The 13,289-nt window shown below is 39.9% G+C and overlaps 1 long non-coding RNA gene across 1 annotated transcript in view; it reads left to right on the top strand.

The window, feature by feature from the left end:
* The first annotated feature begins 9,285 nt into the window (after positions 1-9,285).
* The window catches only part of LOC103677143, an 89,345-nt gene continuing 85,341 nt past the window's right edge, over positions 9,286-13,289 (top strand). Inside the window, exon 1 of the long non-coding RNA XR_572325.2 lies at positions 9,286-9,390. This is a non-coding gene — a long non-coding RNA (uncharacterized LOC103677143). The remainder of the gene's footprint in view (positions 9,391-13,289) is intronic.

The following is a 13,289-nucleotide window of genomic DNA, read 5'->3' as shown; positions in this document are numbered from 1 at the left end:
TCACTTGTTTTACATAAGGCTAACTGTGATACTGTGATTTATAATAAGAAATACAGATTTCATCTTCATCCCCGTTGCTTGCAGAGAGCTCCTAAAACCCTTGGAATTTCCTAAGCGATGAGAGCAACAAAGACATCTTTTTTACGTTAATGAGGTGACTTCTGGACCCTCCCCCCAAGGGTGGGGCTAGTTGCCAGAACCAACCATGATTGGAGGGCTAGAACTTTCAGTCCCACCCCAGACTTCCTGGGGAAAGGGGAGGGCTGGAAGCTGAGTCAATCGCCAATGGCCAATGATTCAGTCAATCATGCCTATGTAATGAAGCTGTTATAAAAATCCAGAAGGTGAGGGTTTGGAGAGCTTTCAGGTTGGTGAACAGGTGAAGGCTTGAGGAGCGTGGTGCACGCTAAGAGGGCATGGAAACTCCATACCCTTCCTTCATACCTTGCTCTGTGCATGTCTGTCATCTGGCTGTTTCTGAATTTTATAGTAAACAGGTAATCAAAGGGGGAAAAAAAAGAGAGAGGGAGGCAAACCCGGAAACAGATTCTTAATTATAGAGAACAGATGGTTACCAGACGAGAGGTGGTGGGAGGATGGGTGAAATGGGTGATGGGGATTAAGGAGGGCACTTGCTGTGACATGAACTAGGTGTTGCACAGAAGTGTTGAGTCACTATATTGTGCACTGGAAACTAATATTGCACTGTATGTTAATTGGAATTTAAATAAAAGCTAAAAAAATTTAAAATAAGCGGGTGATTGGGTAAGTAAAATGTTTCTGAGTTCTGTGAGCTGCTCTAGCAAATTAATCAAACCCAAGGAGGGAGATGGGAGAACCTCTCATTTATAGACAGTTGGTTAGAGCACAGGTATCCAACCTGCCCTTGTGACTGTTATCTGAAGTTGGGGGCTAAGGGGGGGGGGTCTTTATTGAACTCTTAAACTTGTGGGAACTAATGCTCTCTCCCGGTAGAAAATGTCGGAATTGAGTTGAATTGTAGGACAGTCAGTTGGTCTCCTGAGCATTGCTTGGTGGGGGGAACTTCTTGCCCCCAATACATACTGAAATTGAGTGCTATTTGGTGGTATGGGAAAAACCTTCACACATTGGGTGACTAAAGTGAAGTGCTCTGTGTGAGTCTGCTAATAGTGTGAGAGAAAAAAGAAACCAGAAAGACTGGGTTTTTCCTTACACCAGTAGACTCAACTGAATTTTTCCTATTTACTGGCTTCCTTGTTTTGAGTTTACGATTTGCAGATGACATGATACTCTATATCGAAAACCCAAAAGACTCCACCAAAAAATTGGTAGAACTGATACATGAATTCAGTAAAGTTGCAGGATATAAAATCAACATCCAGAAATCTGTTGCATTTCTATCCGCGGTTGACCTCTGTGTCTGTTTTTGTGCCGGTACCGTACTGTCTTGATCACTACAACTCTGTAATATAACTTGAAATCTGGAATCGAGAGGCCTCCAGCTTTGCTTGTCTCTTTCAGGGTTGCTCTGGCTATTCGGGGTCTTTTGTGGTTCCATACACATTTTAGAATTGTTTGTTCTAACTCTGTGAAAAATGCTGTTGGTATCTTGATAGGGATTGCATTAAATATGTAGATTGCTTTGGGTAGTATTGACATTGTAAAAATATTTGTTCTTCCAATCAATGAGCATGGAATGTTTTTCCATTTCTTTGTGTCACCTTCAGTGTTTTTTAACACTGTTTTATTGTTTTCAGAATACAGGTTTTTTGCCTTTTTGGTTAGGTTTATCCCTAGGTATCTTACTGTTTTGGGCACAACTATAAATGGGATTAAATCCTTGATTTCTCTTGCTGCTATTGCATTTTGGCTGGATAGTTTGTATTTAAATTCCGTTTAGTTAACAGAGTGTAATATTAGTTTCAGGTGTGCAATATAGCGATCAGCACATACACCACCTGGTGCTCATCACCACACGTGAATTCGTTAATCCCCATCATCTATTACAAAGGGTAAATAGCCTGTTTGAGGATTGCCGGGGAGAAGGCATGCTCCGATTTGAATATAAATAGTCCGAATCTACACTAAGGCTGTTTCATTCTTTGGCTTCTCCTCTAAGGGTACATTATTCATTTCTTCAGCGGAGAAAAAGTTGGGTTAAGAAAACAAGTCAAAATTGACTCAACTTCGTAATGATTTAGGACCCTGAATATTTATTATGGGAATAATTGATCTCTTACTTTCTTTTCTTTTTTCTTGATTTTGCCTGATAGCCGCTGGAGAAGACATTATCACCTTTAATGAAGAGAAAGCAGAAAATAGAAAAAGGTAAACTAAACCTACTTTATTGAGGGTTTTTTTCATGAATGGATGTTGGACTTTGTCAGTGCTCTTTCTGCATTGAGAGAATCGTATGGTTCTTAGCCTTTCTTTTATTAATGTGGCGTACCACGCTGATTGATTTGCAAATATTGAACCACCCTTGAAAAGCAGAAATGAATTCCACTTGATCTTGGTGAATGATTTTTTAATGTACTGTTAGATTTGGTTTGCTAGTATTTTATTGACGATTTTTGCACCCATGTTCCTCAGGGATATTGGCCTATCCTCTTTTGTAGTGGTGTCTTTATCTGGTTTTGGTATCAGAGTAATGCTGGCCTCATTGAATTCCTCTTCTATTTTTTAGAATAGTTTGAGAAGAATAGGTATTGACTCTTCTTTAAATGTTTGGGGTAATTAGCCACAAAGCTCACTGTCCTTACCAAAACTTAGCTGTTTTTCTTGAATGAACACCCTTGGATTCTGGCAAGCATTAGTTAATTTTTAGAGCTCTGATTAAGTTGGTTTTGTCAGTGTTTCTGTTACTTTTATGGAGGAGATTGTTATCCCACTATTCCAGAAACCTGTCTCCTGAACAGTGCCTTAATAGCCTCCTTTCTTCCCAACCTTGAACAAGCATGTTACTTAACATCAGTGAGCCCTAATTCCTCATCTGTAATGTGAAAACTGTAACATAAGCCTCATCGGGTTGCTGTAGCAATAGCTAAAAGAGAAGCTATTGACCATTGGGCCTAAACTGGAGTAGGCTGTTAAGAGAGGTGGTTTCGGGGCGCCTGGGTGGCACAGCGGTTAAGCGTCTGCCTTCGGCTTAGGGCGTGATCCCGGTGTTCTGGGATCGAGCCCCATGTCAGGCTCCTCCGCTCTGAGCCTGCTTCTTCCTCTCCCACTCCTCCTGCTTGTGTTCCCTCTCTCACTGGCTGTCTCTGTCTCTGTCGAATAAATAAAAAATCTTTAAAAAAAAAAAAAAAGAGAGGTGGTTTCTCCTCTCCCTCTTTTGTACTTCTAGTTCACTTTGAACCACTAAAATCTTCCCAAAGTCTAGCTTAAAAACCAGAAGTTATTATTCATACTTGTTAAAATTATTTGTACTTGTTTTCTCATTGCCTTTGATATTTCTATCCCAATTCACTTTTCCTCTTATAGTCCTCTGTACTCTGTCCGGCATTAATTTTTGACTCCAGCCAACCTGTTTCATTCAATTGTCCTTGGATTGCATAGGACGTGGAGATTTTTACAACTATTTATGTTTATTTTCTGGACTTGCTGCTCCTTTACCTCTGTCCTCTCACTGGTACCCTGCTGACGATTTTCCCCCTCCTTCCCAAACCAGAGCAGAATCAATGAATCGAGACATTACTTACTTGAGTGAAAGGTAGAAGCATTTGGTCCCCACTAGCAGAGCTGTTTCTGGGGCCCCCACCCCTTAAACAACCTTCAGCTCTCTCTCTGCTCTTATCCAACACATTTTTTTCAGGACCTCAAATTCCACCATTCCCTTTAAATCTCCCTCATGCCCAGTTTGAAGCTCAGTCTATATTTGCACATGATTGCAATCAATTTATTTAACTACTTTATCTTTTGGTCTGTTTGATTGCATTATGACCAAAGCTTTGGCAAGCAAGGTCTGCGTATTAGCATATCAGTCCAATGTTAAAAACATCAGATGAAAATACAATTTTAAAAGGTTTGAGTATAACAATAGGCAATATTTCAGAGAGACATTTATAAAAGGAGTTTTTGTGCAGTTTGTCCCGGCATAATTTTGCCCACAGCTCCCAAAATAAAAGTGAGTTATCTTTTAAACAACACCATTCAGAAAATGTTAACTTTAGACAGTATCAATTAAAAACCTGCTGTAAACGATTAGGAAATCAATTGCGGCCACATTTTGCCACTTCTTAGCAAACAACTTCTTACTCTTTTTGTCAGGCATATTATATTACTACTTTTTACATTTTCAAGGTTTGTAGTATACCCATTCTTAAACTGGCCTTTCAAACTGAACAACAAAATATCTATATCCTTTTAGGATAATGAATATATTTTGTAGCATTTGTTCTAGGGATGCATAATACATTCCATTGCAAGCCTGTACCATAATTTATGTAACCTATGTCCTATTCTAGAACATGTAGGATAGCTTCCATTTTTCTTATATAAGCGATATTCTGATGATTACTCCTAAAAAAGTGTTGCTTATGTAATTTTTTTTCATTCTTCCTTAACTTGATGAAGAAAAAACAGAAGTTAAAAAATTTAAGTCTGGGTAATCATTGGCTATCAGGTTGACCAAGCATGCAGGAATTTCCATTAATGGATACTAAGCCTACCATAGTCCACCCATAAAATGTAAATGCCTTTTTTTCCCTGGGGTTTCGAAAGTCGCATTTTGATAAGATCTGAAAAAGATACGCTATCAATCGGCACGGTATCTGACTAATTTCATTGCTGAGGCAGATTTGTGAAACCACTGTCACCACTGTTCCACTTTGATGCTTTGTGACTTTTTGACTTAAATGACTGCTTACCAAAACTGAAAACACGATGAAAATGTCAGAACCGTCCTGGGTTCTACACATCCCTGGCTTTCTAGACTCTAGTGGATCCTGAGGTTTCAAAGTAGGCTATTACTAGGAATTCCTAACCCCTGTCTTTTTGGAACAGTACATGAGATCGACTTTTTCCAATTTCATTTCCTGACTATTGTACTATACATTATAAACCTACAAATTTAATACGCACGTTATTGTTCCTGTAATGGCAGTACAGTCCTACCCACGGTCGTGATGGCATTTTGTGTACCTAATAAAAAAAAATCGTCAGAGGCTCTGCATGTACGATGCAAATATAGACATTAAAACCACTTCTAGCTAGTTAGGAGCTTTCATAATATTTCCAAAAATTATACTGAAACACATGACTTCACAGAACGGGTTAAGGTTAGAGGAGTTTATTTTTAAGAATCTACCTGAATATGTGCTTAGGTGAAAGGAGAGACAGCGTGCATTAATAATTCAAAATGCTACCGTTTATACTTGCCTAATTAAAAAAAGCTCTTCACTGACTCCGTCGAGTGGAGTGGAGTGTCTGTATGTTACTAAGGTCTCTGCACCATTAGCTTTCCTCTTCTGTTTAGGAGTGTTTAACAGAGAAGCCAATGCTATTGTACGTTCGCCAGGACTTTGCAAGGGATAGATAAACATTTATTAAGATCCTACCGCGTAGCGAGTGCTGGAGGGCCCGAGATCAATGTTGTGCGCTTTCTGTCTCTGATGAGTTTATAGTGTAGAGAGAGAAACAGACCCACAGACAGGTCATCTCAATAGAATTTTTAAATTAGTAATTAGTATTTAGGCAGAAGCTTTATGAATATTTTGGGGAACAGAGTATTGACCCTGTCTGGTAAGGTGTAATAATGCTTGACGTCAATCTTTCAAGATAAAAGTGAGTCATAGAGGGCAGTCCATGCAGCTGGGACGAGGCAGCAATTTCAACCTGGTTTTTTCAAGTCCCACCGTGGCCAGAGTGTAGAGTGCGGGTATGCAGGCTGTGTGCTGAAACCCAGCCCGCGATGTTCTGACTTGTTCTCGTAGGCTGTTTTGTAATTCATCTGCCTAAAAGAGGCACCCTTCTGTAATCTCTCTATCGCAAATGGTTCCTTTCTGTATTTGGTCACTTATAAATTATTTATATAAATTAAGCCGTTTATACAAGGCTATTGTGCTTCTAGCCTTGCACTGTTGATGAGAGGGGGAGGCCTTCTCTTCGTATCCTCTCTAACTCACATGTACTCTAAGCATCTAATATCCCTTACTCTCTCTTCTGGAAGCCTCTCACTATCCTGAGCTTTCTGCCCGTAGGTGGCCAAAAGCTAGCAGATTGAGAAGTGGATGGAGAGGGTAGGTATGTGCTCTGGGCTATCTGTGGTCTAGATGGAAGTCAATACAACTGAAGGAAACTTGGGCAACTGGCTGACCACTTAAGGGAGTGGTTCTCAAAAGGCAACAGCTGCACAAGTAGTTTCCAGAAAAGCCAGCTTCCAGGGACTCGTGGTCTCCCCACTTTCTTCTCCTCTCTGCATGGTGTGTGCCTTCCTTCCAGTAGGGCTGCTTCTAGAGACTCTGCGGGGGAAACTTCCCGGGCCATAGCTCCACATCTTTCTGTCTTCCACTGTTCTCAGGCTTTGTTTCTGTTTCTGCAGTGGCTGGTTCTCCTCTGCCCGACCCTCTGCAGCCTTGGGAGAGGGAAGAGCTCCCTGGGGGAAACAACTGGAAAAGTTCAGAACACTAAGTTCAGAGAAGGTGTGTATATAGGGAAAAACAGAGATTAAAATTTGGAAAAACTGTATTGCCATGTGTGTATATGCTAGAAATCACTTAGAAAAGAACGTTTTGGAAAGACTTAGGATGGCGGCCGTACATACAGCCACTTGTTTTACCTGAACCCTTCATTCAGTAGAACTAAGTCTCTAAGAAGAAGGTCTCTAGCACTGGTAATGAACAGTGTGCAATGGAGTATCAGAACTGGAATCAGTAAAGAGATAAGCTTGGTCAGTCACTATCTTTGAAGTTGTTAGGCAAATATTAACCCCATAGATAATAAAGGATTGATAGTAGTTTAAATCGCTGTTCTACTCCTTGAGGAATACAAGAGGAGCCTTAAGAGTATTCAAAAGCCCTTGGGGCACCTGGCTGGCTCAGTCAGTAGAGCGGGCGAATTTTGATCTTGGGGTCCCGAGTTTGTGCCTTTAAATTTCTTACTGGGTGTCTATAAGGAGCTCCAAGGAAAAGGTTGCAAACTGGGAAGCATGACTTGGAACAGAAGTGGTATGATCTTCGGGAAGTCCCAACCCAGCAGTCTTTTTTTTTTCTTCTTACTTAAAAGTTGGACACAAAAGTCTGATCCTTAGCCAAGAAACCCAGACATAGCTGTTCAGCAGCAATCAATTGGCAAGTAAAATATACGTTTCAGAGAAGATATGGGCTGGGATAGAATTATCCGGACAAATTGGAGGATGAGATAATTTGATCAGGTCTCCTGGAAGTGGTGGTTATTGACATGTAAGAATGACCTAAAGAGACTGAACGAATACTGCTCCTTAGAGTAGGCCGGTTTCAAGTAATTTTTCGCACGGTGACCAAAATCCTCCAGACCCTCTCCCACCACCTTATAGGCAGGGCTTCACAGGTGCAGGCCGAGGACCCCTTGTAGCTCAGTGATCTGCACGCCCAGGGTACTGTAAATGTCTGCCTGCTAGGTCCTACCCTGCTTTTACAGCACTGGTATCTCTGAGGGCAAAACTGGAGAATCTGACTGTTCTTGTAATGACCCCAAGTAATCCCCAGGTCCATTAGCACTTAAGAATCATTGACTTAAAGAATATTGGGTACTCTATACAGTACTGAGAACATTTAGGATCTGTTTTCACGAAGAAGCCACAGATGGAGACTTCAAGGTGCAGATATTCCGTGGTACGCAGATATCTCTTTATGAGAAGACTACAGAGATGAGCCGCTAGTTCAAAACAAGAGTGAATATAGGAGACAGAAGGGAAAAAATCTGGTACTTACATAGTAGCCTGCCTATGTTTAAAGTGATAAATGTGCATAAAGAAATTGCACTGAATATTAGGGTCATATGCTGGGAAATGTGGAACCACTGGCTTTTTGGGGAAAAAGAGTCCTGATCTGTAGCATTTGCTGACTTTTGTGGTATAAATACTTCCACGTTCATCAATTCCAAGCTACCAATGAGTAACAACCGCTAGCAAAGTTCTTAAAATTTTAATAAGTCAGTTCTTATGAACCAATATCAGCCAGCTCCACTGATTTTACATGTAAATTACTATATATCTGTAATTTCAAAGTTAACTTTGTAACTTATTCTATTGGACAGTACATAGTTTCTTCTCCATGTCCCTGCCAACATTCATATGCCCATGCATTTTTTCCCCTTTTGCTGTTCTTTGTGCATTATTACAAGATTTTGATAGGGTAACATGGCCAGTACACTTTTCATTTAAATTGTTTTTCTAGAATTATACATCTTCAATGTGCTTTTGAAAAGGAACAAAGAGGCCCTATAATAGTGATGAAAAACTAACAATGACTGCTAGATGAAGTTAAAGGTATTTAAAAAAAAATTATAAAACTAAGTGGCATCAATATGTCAGATATCATTTGAGTGTTTTTAAAAATTTCTCTTTTGAAAAATAATTTGGTTCATAGACTTGGAGGATAAGGAGGTATCTGGCTCAATTGTTAGAAAACTCTAATAACTGTGCTTGATATTCACTGAGAAGTGGGGGCTGATGTGCTCTGGCAGCCAATGGGTCTGGCAGGGAAATATTTGTTGTATAATTTTCTGAAGAAAGGAAAGGCATGGGGGAAAGCTGGGGAGTTCTTAGAACAGCATCTAAAGATAGCCACACAAAATTTTTTAGAGTTGGAGAGGTTAGTGAGAAAGACAGGTATATTTTGAGGAAGTTCCTCAAGATAATTTTGACTTATTATGACACCATCTATGGGCTGCTCCCCATCTCTCTGCCCAATCCACCCTCCCTTATGAAGTATGTAGGTAGGACATAGGTAAATACTGGATTAGAGTTATGATTAATTCAGTTCTACAGAAAATGGTATTTTTGGAGGAAGTTAAGAACTAGGAATTTAATTTTTCAAAGCATCATTAAATTTTCCTTCTGAGTAATTCAGCTAAAGTAATGTGGGCTAATTAGTAGGGAAGAATATTGTGGTGAGACTGGTTAAAATGCAAAATATCTGGATTATATGCTGTTAAAGGCTGAATCCCCCCCCCCCTTCGCAATTTGGAGCCTGAACCCTATATGTGACTGTCTTTGAGAATAGGGCCTTTAAGGCGGTAATTAAGGTTAAATGAGGTCATAAGGAGGGGCCCTGATTGGATGGGACTGGTCTCCTTATAAGAAGAGAAGGATAGCTCCACTATCCCACTTCCGCCCCGCCCCCGCCGTGTGTGCGCACAGAAGACTCAAGAAGAGAGTCCTCACCGGAACTCAGCCTGTGATGCCTTGATCTTCGTGATGCCAGAACTGTGAGAAAATAAATTTCCGTTGTTTAAGCCACTCAATTTGAGGTATTTTGTTAGGACAGCCTGAGCAGATTAATATATATTATAAAATGATGCATTTTAGTACTTTGAAGCACATGAAATATTTAAAAACGGCCCAAATATTTTTTTTAACCCCTATCAAAACAGTAGCAGTTACACTTACTGAATTCTGCTCCTGTTGCTTCTCCATCTTTTTTGGTCAGGCACAGCCTCAGTTTCTCTGCTAGTATCAACCCATTTAATTCTCACAGGGCTATTAAGCTGGTGCTCACATTATTGTTTATCCTGTGTTAGAAAAGGAGGAAATGGAGGCACAGAAGTTTTAGGAATTTGCTCAATGCCACAGACCAAGTAAGTGGTAGCGTCTTTGGACCCATCATTCCCGCTCAAGAGTCCCAGCTGTTACTCATTATGCCAGAAGAATAATTTGTGAAATAGGATCATTCTGTACTTCTTTAATTTTCCTAAATGCATGAAGCTTTTTTTTTTTTCTTTTTTTTTAACACGAAGCTACCCTTTGTACAAGTTATTCCCAGGGGAATGGGGGGGTGAGAGGTAATATTAAAAATTCATCTAGGCTTTCTAAGAATTCATCCCTCTTGACACGTACCCTTGTAGCCACAGTGAGCCCCTGCTGCTGATGGGGATGCGTCACGTGTCCCTGGAGTGCCGGAAGGAAAATGTCTGAGAACCACTGGTTAATATTGAATTTTTCATTAATAATAGTGATGGGCCTGAATAACTCTCTAGCCCATAAGTTCTGCTTACTTGATGACACGTGCAGGAGAATACGCACAAACATAATTACTTCAACAACAACGTTTCTGGATGTCCAGCAGTATGTACAGATGTGAGTAAATCAGAAAAAGTAAATCAATGAGTTTTCGTCATACCTAGCAAGAAAAGGCTAATATACCTTGGAGAAAAAAACGGTAATGTGAAGAAATATATTTCAAAGTTGAGATGGAAATAGTCCAAGGCAGGACTCTGTTGTAGTATTTGATTTTACAAAGAAATCTTACTCTCCCCAAAATAACTTCAGGTGGGTTTTAAAGCCAGTACATAAGTGTGATAGGTTCTTGTGTATATTCCTCCGTGTGGGAGCATTAAGGATAAAAAGTGAAGTCAGAAATCCCATGGTAAAGGAGAAGGAGCTGCTGTGCTCACAGAGATAAGGTGGTCTGTGCAAGGGCATGTCGCATCGGCTCTGGGAGTCTTAGTATTTTAAGAAAAATACAATCTGATGGCTTGCGTAGGGCTCCTTGACAGGGTAACTCACTTTATCACTGTGCCATACATTCTGTTGTCCGAACTCTGGTTAACATTCTGCTGGAGCGCAGAAACGGTTGATTTCTAAGAACGAATAATGATGGATCTGTAGGGTTCATGAATTTACCCTGGGGCAGGTTTTCCTTGTGGCCCTAAATGTTCCCCTACAGCTGGGCGATTGCAGTCTCCCACATGTTGTGGCTTCATAAAAAGGAAGAAAGGGCTGGCTACTGCCCAAGTTCTCTTTTCTTTTTCTTTTTTTAAAGTATCTATATCTAATACACACACACATTTCCTGACTAAAACAAAGGGTGACTCGGTGGTCAGCAAGAGCCTTCCTGTTTTTGCTATATTTGGTGTCTTCCTGCATTCTTCCCTCAGGCTCCACAGCTCCTTCAGATCCTCTGTTGTGCCCATTTGCTTGAACTTTGACCCTCCCTTGGCACCTTTTCGCAATAGTTAAGCTCCTGTCTCTGACCCTGTAAGATCCTCAGTATTTCTGAGGATTCTTTTTTTTTTTTTTTAATGGAATCATTACCTAGAGGTTAATTTTTGGTTCCAAATTTTAGAATTCCATTTATTAAAGTTATGAGTTCAAAAACTTAGTAATTCTTGAAAAGTGCATTTTTTAATTTTTAGCTTATAAATCTCACTATTAGAATTTTTAAGTCTAGCAACTTGTAACCATCATTTTAAAATATTTTGGGAATACTATTTGGCACCATTTCAAACTTAGTTAATCAATACCTTCAAATATACCTAGCTGTGTTTATAGATTAAATACTATATGTTCAATAGTCTTCTTAAATATTTCAATTTTCCAAAAGGAAAGACCTGTCCAAAATAAAAAATTATCTTACTGCATAGTAAATATGTCCAATTAAGATGACAAACATAAATATCTTCAATTTTCTTAATAACTACGCAAAATAGTATAACTTTAATTGAGTGCTGTCCTGTGTCACTTCATCCTCAAAGCCTGCAAGCTTTCTGCTTGGGTCCTACCTGACTGTCGTGCGCTGCTGACAATATCCTTTAGAGGAAAAGCCACGTAAATATCGATATCCCTCAGTGCGGTTCCCTTCCTCAGTTTCTGCCTGGTTTTGGTCCCCTCCGTTGCTTTCAAAAAGTTGTGAAATAATTTGTCCAAAGTCTTAATTGTTTTATGTGAGAAGGTTAGTCTGATATCAACTCCTTTGTCATTACCTGAACTGGACCTCTTGGACCAGAAGCTTTTGATAAACATAAGGAGAACGCTGAGTGCAAATAATAGACCTCACAGATAATTACCCAACAACAAATAAGGTCTTATTTCATAGGCAAAGGTGGAAGATTTAAATGCAGAACTCGAACATATCTTGCATCATACTGATAAAGTAAAATGGTTGAAATTTTATTTTGTAGCCAGCAAAGCTACTGACTTGCTAGCAAAACTGAAGGGAGGCTGCCGTTTCATTGTGTGACCAGTGGTGTCCTGGAATTGGCAGTGGCGCAAAATTGGTCTCGAAAAACCTTGCTCTAGAACCCATGTTGTGTTTTATCCTTCCTTAAGTGGCTTAGATACCCAACAAATACAAGAGGACTGGTCTTTCAGCCTGCAGAAAAAGAACAGATATGCCTTTAGCACATGGAGACACTTCTGCGGAGTTCGATAACTGTAAATTCTGAGAGTTTAAACTTGTGAGAGAATTTGTTATTCCGTTTGAAACTTCTAAAATGCCTCATTAAATGCTATGGAGAAAAAGTAGCTAGGAATAAGTACAGAGAAGGATGGTGGAAGAGAAGATAATTTGCAACAAAACATTACACATAAAGTGTATTTGAGGGGAAAAAAAAAGGAACAAAGAAAAGTAGGGAGCTGGGATAAAGGTCTCAAACACGAGTAACCACTTTTGTGAGCTAATCTGAGCCAATCCGGCTGGTCAACAATGTCATGTCAGATAAATAGAGCTGTGCGGGAGGCTGCCTTCCTGTTACCAGGTGATATTTGGTGATGAAAGCAAGTCTTAGCTAAACCCCATTTCTGTCTAATGTACGTTTATTAGTGAACTGGAACAAACAGTCATAGAATCTGTTCTTATTTCCCAACATTCATCTCTCTATCTTCAGCGCCTCTGACGGGTAGCTTACATGAAAGGTTTAACCTGAGGCCAATGCGAGAATATGTTGATGGCAGTGTCAGCCAGCACTTGCTGGGGTCAAATGAGAGTTGTCCCTGAGATGGAGTGGGCCAAGGCATTTGGAGTCTTGGGTCTCAAGTGAGTCCCCGTCTGGGTTTGTTGAATTTTGATGCCATCTTTCTGTAGTCTCCTGTACTCTCCGGCCAACGTGTCTTTCAGTAACCATTCATTTTAGCAATGAAAATTTACTGCTAAGATTTCTCTGTGATTAGCAAGGCTTCTTGTAAAGATTTCGATAAAATATCTGAAGTGCTTAAGTGTACTTCCGGAGTGTGGATTCCTCTGTAATCTATTTCAAATGCTAACTAAATGCCCCTGCCTGGAGGATTAAAACTGGCCTATACCTGCATACACTACCTACTTAGTGGTGGATTTTAGAAGCCATTTTCTACACAGATAATAAACTGACTCTTGATGACAATCAGATTTGTC

Source organism: Ursus maritimus, unplaced genomic scaffold (genome assembly GCF_017311325.1).
Source record: "Ursus maritimus isolate PB19 unplaced genomic scaffold, ASM1731132v1 scaffold_5, whole genome shotgun sequence".
NCBI lineage: Eukaryota > Metazoa > Chordata > Mammalia > Carnivora > Ursidae > Ursus > Ursus maritimus.
The sequence above is the reverse complement of the archived record's forward strand: the minus strand, read 5'-3'. Positions and strand labels throughout refer to the sequence as shown.